The sequence below is a fragment of the Chelmon rostratus genome, chromosome 13 (genome assembly GCF_017976325.1).
Source record: "Chelmon rostratus isolate fCheRos1 chromosome 13, fCheRos1.pri, whole genome shotgun sequence".
NCBI lineage: Eukaryota > Metazoa > Chordata > Actinopteri > Chaetodontiformes > Chaetodontidae > Chelmon > Chelmon rostratus.
This window is the reverse complement of record NC_055670.1, coordinates 7688836-7703015: the sequence shown is the minus strand read 5'-3', so window position 1 is coordinate 7703015 and position 14180 is coordinate 7688836. Positions and strand designations below refer to the sequence as shown.

The following is a 14180-nucleotide window of genomic DNA, read 5'->3' as shown; positions in this document are numbered from 1 at the left end:
TTTCCCTTATGTTGTGACATTTTATTTGTTAGTCAAGCTTAATTAAACTGTTCTAGCTAAATGCACGATTGGGTTCAAGCAAACTAAATCTGCACCTACAGGGGCTCTTTTTTTATTTTGTTTTTTACACTTTGCCTTTTTTGAGCCAATGAATCAATAAATCGCTCTATTACCTGTTGTTGACCCAGCTAGTCTTGCCTTTGAAATGTGTTACAGAGCATTAAGTAACACATGTTGCTGTGTGAAAACAAAGCACTGGCGACCGGCGTGGTCACCAGCTGAGTAAACGTGGATGAGGGAGCAGTGTGGGATGGCAGAGAATAGAGGCCTACACTTGTCCCAGCGCAGACCAAGGTGGATCCATGCGGCCAACAGATGGATATGTTACCCTGTATCCCCACAGAAAAAAACCCCCCAACCAAAACAAGTGTCTTTGCTCTAGCACCGAAGCCTTTGATCAACTGCACATCTTTGGCTTCAGAGTATGACTTCTTTGGACCCCAGAGCGCACATGGAATTGCATCTGTATAAACACGACCAGGGAGGAATGTGTGAACAATGCAACAAAAGAATTTTGTTCTAGACGTGGGGTGGACTTGGCCACCGAGTGGTTTATGTGGTTAAGGGTTTGAGCGTGGTGGTCGGATTGAATGAGAAGCTGGGGAAATAGTCTCTGTTTATAATGATAACACAAGTGGGAAACTTGTGTTTTTGCCTTTTACTGATGTGACCCAACACAAGTGCTGTGATGAAATTATCCCTGTCAAGACTTGTGTTGGGAGTTGAAAATTTCAGTGTGTCGGGATAGACAACTAATGATGTTTTTTTTTTTAATCTTTGATGAAATTACAGTTTAATCAAATGCTTTCTGCTGCTTTTTTTCTTGTTGTGGTCACCCAAGCTACTTATATTATTTCAAATTATATAAATTCTATAAACTGTATATTACATACAGACCTCCTTATTGAGACCACCCAATTTCCTCTTGTTTGTCATGACAAGTTATAGCCTCTGTTGATTATTTATTGAACTGTATTAAAGCATTTACTGTAGGTATGACTGACTATTTCTTATAAAGAGTGTATTGGGCTGGTACAGTTTAGCCCATGTAGCATTAATTGGGTAGCAGTCAGAGTTGCGTGTGGGCAGGATATTGCTTCCAGATTTGGAGTCAGACCCACTGTCAAAAGGCCAAAGGGGTTGTTTTGGCTATTAAACAGATAACAGATTTTGGTTCAATTTGCACCTCAGAAACTTGTATAAGTCCATTTGCATCACTGACGTAGACCCTTTTCATCAGTTACTCAGGGCAACTTGTCCTGTCCCTGTTCCTCTGCCACGGTGGTGTTTTGGTCTTCTCACGGCACTGAGGTTGGCTCATTGCCATGGTGATGGTCGGCTAGTTCCAGCGCGATGAGGTGTAATTTACCCAGCATTTCCTGTCTGATACACAGCACCCTAATGAGTAAGAGACCTGCTTTTATAGCAGAGTGTTTGTTAACCAGGCACAGCAGGGGGGCTGTGTGTGTGTGTGTGTGTGTGTGTGTGTGTGTGTGTGTGTGTGTGTGTCTGTGTGTGTGTGTGTCTGTGTGTGTGGTTCTCTGTACCAATCAGCCCTAACATGTTTGTTAAAGCGTATGTACACCTATAGGTGGGACTATCTGTAACAGCACATGGGTCCACGCCGTGGCCACATGGCTGCAGTTCTCGGTCTAGCCCCTCGGTGTCAGCATTGACAGTGTGCTTTGTGATGAGGACTCTGAGAGTAGCCTGTGATGTTTGTTCTTGTACCAAGTGAAGTTCCATCTCACAAATTCCCCTCATTAAGCAGTCCCACACTATCGCTGAGTGGCTATCCAGGGAACTTCATTTGGAACATCAAACACTGTGTCTGCACGATAAAGCCAGAAAACGCCTGTTTACCTCTTGTATGTAGTGGTGGTAGTTGTAATAGACTGGTGTTGGTACAGTAAACTAAAATGAACTGAACTGATACATAATATCAAATAATTAATCAAAGGGTATCTTAGTATTCATCAGTTGCGGCCCTTATAGCCTGAATCTTCAGTATCTGTTGTAATTATATAATTATTGCTCGCATAAATAGGGTTTTGGGTTGATGTACAAAATGTGCTGCTGATGCATGAAGTTGATTCAGTGGTTCAATGTACGTGCAATATTCAGCAGCTGGGCTCTTGTAACACAAATAATAAGGCTAGAGTAGAAGCAATACCATGGTCATGTGATGCCTGCGTGTGGTTGAGCTCATTACTGTCATCACTGCAGATTTGTTTTATTTGCTTTTATTTGTTTAGTTGCTTTTTACAGCAGAAAGAAAAAAATCCATACTGTCCCATCCCTGGGTGAGAGGGGTGTAAAGGACTCTTATGACTGTGTGTGTGTGTTTCTCGAGGTAATTTCACCACAGTATTCTTGTAGTTTCATAGCGTAATGTTCCTGTGCTGCCATTATGTTCCTCCTCTGACTCCACTGTTTTTCGCAGCCTCTGCACAGTAAGAAAACCTCTCTCATTGACAAGTTCCTGTTGAACATTTGAATGATCATTAAGACACAAAACCCTCCACTGAACGCAGGACAGCTGTGAAGTGGCCATCTGTGAATTCATAGAAAATAAGGAAAATCCTATTTCTGATTTATCTGGGCATGCAGACAAGAGTTTTTTTTTTTTTGTTCGTCTTGGTATTTTGCCATGTTTGGAACGAACTCATAACTTCTCATCACATCATTGGCACAAGTTGCAGACAGGCAGCATACTGTTAGCACTGTACTTCATTAGAACCAGGTTTGAGCGGTACCACACACATTCAAACAGCAGGGCCTTCTCCCCAGCATCAAAGGAGATTTTATACAAAGGGTTGTCTCTGTGTCTGTCTACCCATCAGTGTCTGCTAATGATGCATGCTGCACACGTTTTTAACATTGACACCCTCTGCTCCCTATCACTCATTCACACTCTCAATCTTTGCTTCCATCTCTCTCTTTCTCTCTCTTCTTCTCTGTCTCTCTCTCCCTCTGCCATTGGTGGTGTTTGTTTGGCTGCTGGGATTTGTTTGTTTATTGTTTCCAGATGGCAGACGCAGACTTCATTTGTGTGGCTTTCAAGTTCCCAGAGAGCTTTTTACTGCCTTGGCTCAAGCGCTTATCCTGTTTCCTCTAGCCGGGCTTTATGATGGGCCCTTTATACGTAGCAACTGGAAACAACTGTCACTACCGGCCTGCGTCGGGGAAAGCAGGAGAAAGCCCGGAGAAAGTGTCTCTTTTTCTGTGCACTCTCCATCTGAACATCTTCATTAGCGACAGAGCAGTCGACCCACAGACGAGGACAATGTTTCTTTTCCTCCGGGGTGAAGAGAATAGACTCGGTTGTGTTAACTACTCCAAACCTGAACTGCATCACGAGCAGCGCGAAAGAGGAACAAGGTGCCGTGTGCAAAACTTACTTTTTTGTTGACATGACGGTTAGGCAGCATGCTCACAGTGGTGATGAAGCTGGTAGTGTTATTATTGTTTTTTTTTTCAGGACCTTGCTGAGTCTAGTCTGGGCATCATTAAGCGCTGTGACATCACTTATTTACAGGAACCCAGGAGGGCGACTTGCCCAGTAAATGTGGGGGAGGACCAGAGCATGTCTTTACTCATCGGATGCGGTTTTAAGACGGAGCAGTAATCAAAGCTCTCAGCTATATAAAACCCACCCCTTCTCCTTAAGGAGGCCTTTTCTCCTGGCTGCTGCTGAATGAGTGATTACCCTGGCATTCCAACCTGCCTAATCCCATTTTTTAGCAGTGATTTAACACAGAGTAGCAGTGGCTCAGGCTCTGCATTCACTGACCTACCCAAAAAATTCATGGGAAGCAAATAGGGTTGCAGCGGTATTAAAATTTCACAGTGCAATAATCGTCGCAGAAAATACACGGTACACAGTATTAATCATCATTATCAGTTACAATGACCCGTAAAAGAAGGAAAACAGAGCATTTTTTTGGTTGAACAAATGCTTTATCATAATTGTATTAAATATAGACATAAAACTTGATCTGAACTTGAAATAGTTTTTAATTATACTAATTTGGTAGAATTCAATACCATGGGTGAGCAAATGTACATGGTATGATCAATCAATCAATCAGTCAGTCATCAATTTTCATACCACGGTATACTGCTGCCAGCCTGTGAGCTGCAACCTGTTTGGCTTCATATTTTTGTAACTTATTAACAAATAAGTTGGCAGACCAGACACTTCCAGGAATCCAGCTGTGTCAGGTGACGTCGGCTCTGATCGCAGGACAATTATCTGATTGTTTAGGATCTATCGGGGTCCACGGTGTGTGCAAAGATAGAGGTGGCGTATACGTTGGGAATGGCGGCACAGTCCTAGCGCTAACCCGCTCCTGACCCAGCACAAGGGGATCCGAGCTGAAGTGTGAGGGGATCCGACTTTAATGTTCACGTAATCAGTGGTGTTTGTGTTTTACCACCACTGAGCCCCTGGCTGGCCGGCTAATCTCATCAGGGTTTGGGCTCTGGTGCCGGGGTGAGAGAGAGGACAGCCTAGCATGACCCATATCTCCGTGCCAGGACGGGCTACAACACTCGGGCTCTACAGTGCAGTTCCATCAGAGTTTACTACGAGGCCCTTTGCCAGGGTGTTTACTACTGAACTGTCTGGCACAACAAGATAATGCCTGTGCTAATGCCCTCTAAGGACACAGCCACTCTCACTAAGGAGGGTCTGCTCTTTTTCATCATGCCAGAGTCTTTGCAACTACATAATAACCTCGTGAAGTAATAATGGGGTATAGACTTGGTTTACTTTGTAACAGGTTCATTGTGTTAATAGGTTGTAATAGTCGGTCTCCCTATTGCGTGTGCGTTGGGGTGGACAAAATAAATAATGTCAGGAGAAAATGGAGAGCGTGAGATAGAAGCAGGAGGTTGCTTGTGGACAAATTTGATCAAATATTATGATTTTCTTATGTTTCGTTCAGAAAATAGTGCGCTTGGTTACTTAACTCTACACGTCCCCTTCGAAAGCCTCGCCTCACGTCGTAGCTCTACTCTTTTCCAGCAGTCTATAAAAGCTTCTGCTTGAGTTCTTTCTGTCTTTTACCCTTTCACTTGTGTTGAGTTACATCCTTTGCATAGCCTTTAAATAGTCCAGCCCTGATGGGTTCAAAAATGATTATAGAGTCGCATAAACATGATGACGTGAATTGAAACTGAACATTATAAGCTTCTCGATGTCAAATTTTACACCAAGTTATTATGATTGTTACTTGTTAATTTACTGTTAGCAGGTTGTGTAAGAGGCTCGTTTGTGGTTCTCAATCGTGAAATACTCTCTGTTACACACATTGTTGTTTTAGTGAACTGACACCAATGCACTCACTCTGCTGCACCCATGGGAGGTCAGAAACAACCCCCTGCGCACACACACACACACACACACACACACACACACACACACACACACACACACACACACACACACACACAGAGGAAACAAATCAGCAGCCGGCTGTTTGATGGTCTAATTTAAACCAGTGGATATTTTTGAGCCATTTCAATCCCTTCTCTGACGTGTGTGTGTGTGTGTGTGTGTGCGCGCATGCGTGTGCGTGCGTGTGCATGTGTGTGTGTGGAAACAGGGGCATAATAAAGGAAGTTCTTTTATGCGAGGGATGGATAGTTTTCCTATTTTGCTGTTACGATGTATTCTAAATATTTAGTTTTCCATTTTGCAACAAGGCTAGTCATTGATATGGATGCCAAGAATGGCTGCACCACCCTTTTGTAAGTACCTCTTGATCCGCAGTTCACATTCACTGATGTTTCATCTGCCTCGCTGGGCTCCAAGTAAAGCACACAGTCGGTATCTATTCACAACGAAACTCAGATCCACCACAGTCGTGAAAACATAAAAGAAAACGTGACCTCTTGTCTATGACTTCTTTCTATTCGCCCTGTAATCAGACATATATACTCTGTTAGATTGCAGAGTCAGACATTGCTGTCACTGGATTTTGTGCCTTGTTTGGGTTCAGTCGGCGGTGGGGAGAATTGCTTATTAAACCATCAGATCCAGTTTTGCACAGGCTTGATTGGCCTTTCATTTGCAATAATAATTAATGCAGGATACTCAGACATCCATCTGGGAACACATGTTCAGATCAAACAAACCGTTTAAAAGAGTTAAAATTCTCGCCTAGGCCTAATCATCACCCAATAGCTGATGTGGCAACAAACAACTAATTATCTCTTTTGCTTCTATTAGCCCAACCTATGAGCAGAGACACCTCTGTGTAGAGTAATAAAGGGTTTGTGTTTATGAAAATTCACCCGGGACTTTAACTTTATCCTTCCTCACTTCAGAATTTTTTTTTTTCATCTCCAGTATACATCAGGTGTGTGTGTCTGTGTGTGTACGTGCAGATGCCCATATGATAAAACATGAGAAATTAATAGACACTAAAATGTTTCTAAAATAAATTCATTGTGTTTCACAGTAAGGAAACTGTATCCTTCACTGTAAATCCCATTAGCTATTCATCAGGCATACATGAGATTTTTAAGACCAAAGATCTGCCTCCTCACGACTGGTTCATTTGCTGAGCTCGCAGCCTGCTACCTAAGCTTATTAAATCAATAGATTAAAAACATGCCTTGCTGTGATGTTAAAGACTAGAATGCAGACATGCGCACATGCACACACAAACACAAGCAGCATGGTAAGTTGGCTTATCTTTGATGTATCCCGATTGACAAAGAGACTCCCTCCTATCAAAGGATTACAAATAAACTCCAGTGGAAAGACTGATGCACAAAAGGTGGCCTATGTTCTTTCTGTTTGTTTGTTTGAAATAAAGTCTGTTATGAATTAGCAGTTTGTGTTTCTGCTTTTGATCTAAATGCTCCACGTGACGCTTTGTCCTCTCTTAGTGGAATTCGTTTAAAGATGTCCTCCCTGTTTAAGCTCGCGTCGTGAGAGTAGTGTTTGCCACCGGGCCGTATTCACCGTGAAAAGTGGACCGTGCTCGACGCCGAATCAGGCGCCAGTATGGGCCAGACCACAAGCAAATTGCCATGCCTTTTAGTCCCATCTTCGATGATGCGGTACTTCCTCAGGCTTTTGTCTCCAGTTTGGGGCACAGCTGTCAGACTAGGTGCTATCCACGCTCCCCTCCCAAAAAACCTCAGGCCACGCGCCGCTGCACCCCAAACACTAAATAGGAGCATTAGACACACCATGTTAAGGGCTGCTGGTGTTTGAGCTGTGGCTGTGGGTGCGTGTCTTGTCCCATGGCCAGAGACATGCGCATTATCACAAACACACACTCACAGCTGCACACCACACTGCAAAAGTTATCCCCTGCTCCGTCCCCGTCTGTAAGACAATAGATTTATTCTTTTGTGTTAAATGTCCCATTGTCCTATTGCTGACTTGTGTTTTGTCTGTTGCCGGTTGACCCCACTCTCTGCTTTTAGTTTCCCCCCGCCCAGCCACAGATCTGCACCGTGAAAATACCCACAAGGCCTATCTACCCATATGTAGTGTTGCAGATTTTGATTATGCGCCACCGGCATCACACCTCAGCAGGGTATATCCAAACATGAAAATTAATTCACAGCTAAATGCTGCTATATGCAGTCGGAGAGGGAGAGCGGAGGAAAAATCAAACACAGGTTTACACTAGTGAACAGCTCCAGAATTAAGAAAGAGAGCCTAAAGGCAGGCAGAGAGGGCAGTATTCATTAATGTGCAAAGCAAATGGAACAGTTACTTCCCCCCCTGCCCCTCCAGACAACACACACACACACACACACACACAGATGCAATGGTCATTTCAATTGAAAGAAGGACCCTTTGATTGTGGAGAATTTCAATGGGCATATGAAAGATTGACCCAAATAAAATAGATGTAAAATATTCCTGGAGCTGCTTAAAAATCAAGTTAATGGAAAAAGAAGAATAAAATCAGCATAATTAGCTGTAATTGTAAACAGAGCTGAGCACTCACAGGAGAGCTCCATTGATTAGTCTGAAATGAGAAAGTTTGGGTCAAGCTGCTCAGCAAACTTGTTCCCTTACAGCTCGAGGGTGTTCTTCACCAACTTACCTCAACACCCTCAGATTTTCAGCTTCTCCTCTCTCTCCCTAAATATTTCAATTCATGAGAACTCTAAAGAAAAAAGCACCTCTTTCTCAGTTTGATATGTTTTATCTAGATGAAGGTATGCATAGCATTTTAGCTGCCGATATAGCGTCCTTTTAGACGGTCTGTTATGAACTTTAGCATGAAAGTACTTGGGCATGACTTTGTCTCAGAGTAATGCAAATGGAATTGCCCCCCGATGGTTTGGAATGCACCCAGCTGGCCTTTAAAAGGTGATAATTGGAAAATACAGGCTGAAGCCACAGTCAAAGTGGGGACCTTGTGTTAGACTGAGTTAGCCATAGCAAGGATGGAGGAGGAAAACACGGAGAGGAAGAAATCGAATGCTTAAAGTGCATTTAAATGTTAAAGTTTGGAGGTTCTGACAAACTTGACTCTTTTTTTGCCCAGGTGGAATGATATGCAGCACATTGTACTAATATCCTCACAATGCACTAGTTGTCGAGTCACAGCAAAGCAGGTTTAAATTGCAGTATGGCTGTCTGTGCATTGTGAGCAAGATGCCAGTTGATTGTGGTTAGGTGTGTTAGCGTTGTGCAAGTATTTCAGACAAACTGATAAAAATGTTGGATGCAAACTCCGTCCTATGATGCATGTCTACAAAAGGGGTGCAAGTGGAATAAGAAATAGTTTGCAATCTAGACATGAATACTGAATATTAACTAATTAAGTCAGTTGCAAATTGATCGTGCACATTCCTGCTTTGCTTCGCTTTATTTCAAGCTCAGGTTTATTCATGAGATGTCTTTAGAGCTTCATATCCTTGCTGTGTGCTGGCTGGCATATTATAACAGCGTTTAACAAAAAAAAGCTTATTTTCTAGAACTTTACCTCTTTTTTTTTAAACATAATGTCACCTAGTCAGTGTGAGCAGGTCTACAACTTTTTATACTGGTTTACTTAATAGAACACAATTGTGTTTATTTAAGATTTCAGGGCTGGTTGATTTGGTGACACCCGTGGCTGCTGGTAGAAGGGCCCAGCGTGTTCTTCAGTCATGTTAAAGTTCAGCATCCCCATGCATTGACCACTGGGGGCAGCGAGCATGCACCAATCTTTCAAAAATACAACAGAAGAAGTGCGACTCTGTTAACTCTCTATCTGTTAACAGCAAACCACAGCAACCTGTGGGCTGAGTGCAGTGATCGCGTCAGGTTGTTTTGATTAACTTTTACAGTCGACGATGTCATCCGACATGATACTGATCAGACTTGTCATTATGTAATTAGGTTACATTACATAATATGTGTGTATACACCAGCTTTTGTCCTCAGTTTCCTGTAAATCTCTTGTGTGTGAGTTTGCAAGCAGAGCACAGGAAAGGCAGTAACAAAGCTACCGCTGTAGACAGACGGTTACAGGACACACACACATTGAGTTGCTGTTGCTGGAAAGATGCTGGTCATCAGTGGTGTCAAAAATGGGGTTTCAAGGAAATTACAAATTCTAAACTTTATCACATCATAGCAGCCTGCGGGAAGATGAAGTCTGGCTCAGTGCTCTGATTGAAAAAATTCTCTGTAGAATTTATTGAGGGAGCCGCTAACAGAAAGCTCAAATGCACGGCCCTACGAATTCATAAAATCTGACACAGCATTCCTTTACTTCTCGGGAAGGAAGTGTAGTGGGGAGGTCAGGAGGCCTGTACAGGAGCTCTTCCCTTTACAAGGCAACATTCAAAGCATTTTTTCACTCCTCTCCTTGTGTTAGCCTAACCTAGTGTAAGCCTGTGCATCCGGTCTCCATTACTGTTTTCTCTTCCGAGAGAATGTGACAGTGATAAGGCTCTTTTGAAGTCCAGCTTTACTGCAGGATCTCTAGAGAGGGACAAAACCGGCGGCCAGCTGCTAAACTGCAGAGAAATCTCACTTCCCTGAGCTTCAAGTTTGACTCTTAGTCCACATTTCTCGTCCAAGATTTTTATGTTCTGGATATATTTACCACATGATTCACACATTACCACATGAATCCTAAGCGTTGTTATTAATGAAATGACCATATATTTGTGTGGACTGATAAAAAAAAGCTTCATAACTTTTCCAAAAAACAGGTCATTTGGCTACACTCCAGTCAAAACAGTTTGCCGCATGTCAGCCGTCTTGCCCCGTGTCAGTCAGCAGACATTTCCAGCAACAATATGCCAACACCCGTTCTGCACTGCGCTCAGGAAACCTTTTACTAACTCCAAGTGGAATCTTCTTAATGACTTCCTGTACCTGATGCCTAGTACTGCTATTTGTGTTCCAACAGTAGACCAGTTTCACTCTCCTCCTGACTTTTGACCTTGGCACTGCACCTCTGTTGTGTTCAGGAATCGCCATTGAGAACAGTGTCGAAGCCAATGCTCAGCTCAGTGCCGAAAAATGAACTCCCATTCAACCTGCGTTTGATTCTTCATGCACACTTCATGCTAACATTGGGTCCTTAGCTGTACCTCATAGGATGTAGACGTAGAATGCATTTGGCTAAAATAGCTAATCCAGGGGGATAATTTATGTGTTTGCTGTCATTTTCTACTCAGACACACATATTTCTAATAGTTTTTGTAAAATGTAATCTTATGTGCGTTTTCTGAATGCAAAGTTAGCCCATTTGTGACCCATTTGTATGAAAAAGCCACAATTAATAGAACACTGATTTGATTGAAATTCACTGTAATTTCGCACCATAGCTTTGTAGCAGCTAATGATGTGATGAACAATCTGATATAACTTTGTAGATTGTCTTTACTTTGACACCTAATTAACGTGGTTTAGCTCAAGAATTACAGTCAAGTTCAGTTGTTGTTTGATTTGATAGAGAAGAGCAGAATGTATGGCTGAGAAGGATGGCTGGAAGTTGCTTTCAGTAAAATATAAATCCTAATTTATGGTAGCTATAGCTTTGTTGTTGTAGTTCCATAAGAGCCCAATAATCCTGTAGTCCTGCTCACTGTTATATCAAAAACACAAAGCACCACCCTAACCCTTTTTAAAAATATGTGTACCAGGATGAAGTGATACTCTCAAATGCCAATATGTCTTACTGTCGTCTATTAAGCTTCTCTTCTCTTGATTGACAAGCTAGTCACAACATATTGGATGCCTGAATTCTTGATTTCTGTCCGGTCCTGGAATGTGTTGGTGCCAAACACGCTGAAAATATGACAGTGAGTTTCCATGATCCTCCCAGTAAGGGAAGGAAGGGGCACTGGTTATTGCCCACCCCCACCCACACCACACCCTTAATGGAGAAATAGGCCAAGGTAGGGTCCCGCTCTTTCCGTCTCACTTTCCACATTGTGGTTGGGTCGGTGTTTGTGTTTCTGAATGTTTCATCCACTAACACGCCATCATTAGGTTTGCTTGCATCAGCTGCTCCAGCCAGTATAACACCCTCAGTTTGTTAGACTAACATCAGTCAACCTTTGTCTCTTTCCTGAACTGTAACACTGTCCAGCCTGGAATGGACTCTCATTGTCTGTAGTGTGGAAAACAAAAGTGTTGGCTTTTTGTTTTTTGTAGCCGTGTACTTAAAGCTTGAATATTGGTTTACAGAGATGAAAATGGCATATGAGATAGCCATGTCGGTTGGCATATGCAGGAATTGCTCAATAATAAATGAATCCTGTTCTGGCCGGACATAGTTTGCTTGCCAGTAAAAAAAAAGCTGTTGATGAAACACTAGATGTGAGTCAGTTTGTATGACAAAATTCAAATCCAGTATCCCTGGATTAGTCACTACCATAATGATGAGAATTTGTAAGAGACTTGTTTGTTATAATTAATGGTAAATTTGTTGCTGTAATTTGTGGCATTGAACTGAATTATGTTCTATTTTTATGTGAATCTAATGCTTTGTGGGCAAAAAAACAGAATTCTTCTGTGGGATGTTAATGTGCTGGAACAAGTAACGCTCTGCACACATGTTCAAACATCTTCGAACTAGAGAAAAGTGACGTTTATGGCTGAGAAGCCTACAGGACGCTGTAAATTCCTACCATACTGTTATGACAGTATTTCTGCTGTTAGTATCTGACTGTTGTAACCCACACCTTCATGTGGCTCAGGTTTGGAGACGGGTCATGGACTCATTCACATCAATGAAAAAAAACTAATAGAAAAAAATACAAAGCATATTCTCTGTTGTTGTGAGGCCTGCACGCGTCATCGGACCCCGGGTCTATATGCTGCGTGATTTTGATATGTGTGCAAATGCAGCACGTTGCCTTTGCCTGGTCCACCCTCAGCTGACACAGCTCGGCTGGTTGGTTGGATTTCTGCGGCAGGCCAGAGTCTATAACTCTGAACTCCTCTCAACAGCAACACCTCACTCGTCCCCTTGGACACGTCCAAGCTCCTCAGGTGGAAGCTCTTTCACACTGTGAAGACTCAGGGCAGTTTATCTGAAATTTGCATTTTGGCAATTTCTGAAATGTTGACACAAAGAAGAAGTGACAAAGATGCGTGTTTCCGCCCCAAAGCCTTAGATCTATGGTCCAGCAAATCATCTTTTCGATCTTACAACAAGATTTTCTAACACCTTTTTGCTAGCTGAAGAAAAAAAAAGTCTTGTCATATGTGGATTTAATATAATTTACTGTATTTATAACTTACATGAACATTACCAAACAGCTCTGGCCCCGCGGAATACTAGAACACCATAAAACGGAGGCAGTGTTTGTGGACTTTCATGGGGCTCAGTGACTCATCAGTGGCTGTGTTGCGGTGAAAGCCGCTACAAGAATTCTCTCCATGTGGTGCACAACACCCGCAGCACACAGCGCTCTGACAGTCTGACAATCCCAGCTTCCTATTTGCATCACAGCTTTTGCTACAGGAAATGTGTTGTTGATTTAATGATGTGGTGGTGTGTAGGCCCGTCGCGGAGACGTTTTGCTTTTTTTTTTTTTTTTCAACATATCTGGCTGAAAGGAGCCATAAAGATGTGAGGATTAAACTTAGACACAACCAACTTTACATGAGTTAATAATTTTGCTGTTGTTTGTGGCGTTGACTAAGTTTAAACATGCAGTACAAACATTGTATATGTGTGTACAAGACGCATTGGATGGGGATAAGTATAGAGATTGAGAATGCAGAATGTGTAGGCATATGTCAATCATATAAGGTCCTGTGGACTGACTGGAAGGGCTTTCAGCTTACAATCCTTTTTATGTGGGGTGTGGGGAGGGGCCGTGGGCTGCTATGGGGGGTTGTGGCCTATATAATACTTTCATGGTTTTGGCAGTCAGATTTTCAAGAAACTTCCTGGTGTGTCAGGATCAATCGGGCCTAAGCCAGTCTTAATTAAAGGCTCGGGGCTGGGCAGAAGTTGAGGGCAAAAGGCATCCCTGTTGGTTAAAAGAATGAAGCGTCTGTCATTACAACACTATAGGGAGCATCAGTTTTATTGCTTAAAATTTGTCTGTAAAAAGTGTCACCGTTCGGCGATGGCACACAAAATGGCTTAACTGCGTCTTTGTGGTGGTTTAAGTGCAGGGAAAACAAGCGGCACCGTGGTAGTAACTAAAAAAAGCCTCATATCTCGATTGTTTTGTGGTCATTTTATTAACAACAAAACACGAGTTGGAACCGTTAGAGCAGCATTTCTTTGTACTCAGAAGCACTTCCGTTCACATATTGTGAAGAGGCAGGGCTGATCTCGAGCTCTGGACCACGGAAGAAGAGTAATGCTCGCTCCTTTGTGAGAAATAGCCCTTCAGCTCTGCTCGCAATGTGTTTTAAGTATACTTAAAGTGAGTGAAGATCTTTTGAGTCACAAAAAGAAGGATTTTTGCAGCATACCATCTTGAAGCTTTTAATTATTTATTGTCACTTCCTCTCATTATGTTACGTAAAGTAAGTTTTTTTTACAAATGAGTGAGTTTTCTGTGCTTCAGTTGTTTCCCAAGTTTTAAACAGATGCAGTTACAAAGCAGATGCAGTTGCCATTTTCAACCACTTGGGGGCACAGGCAACTTACAGGGAAGAGATGAGGAGCTAT

The 14180-nt window shown here is 42.5% G+C and overlaps 1 protein-coding gene across 1 annotated transcript in view; it reads left to right on the top strand.

The window, feature by feature from the left end:
• clybl (citrate lyase beta like) overlaps positions 1–14180 on the top strand; it is a 60471-nt gene that overhangs the window by 4751 nt on the left and 41540 nt on the right. The window lies entirely within an intron of this gene.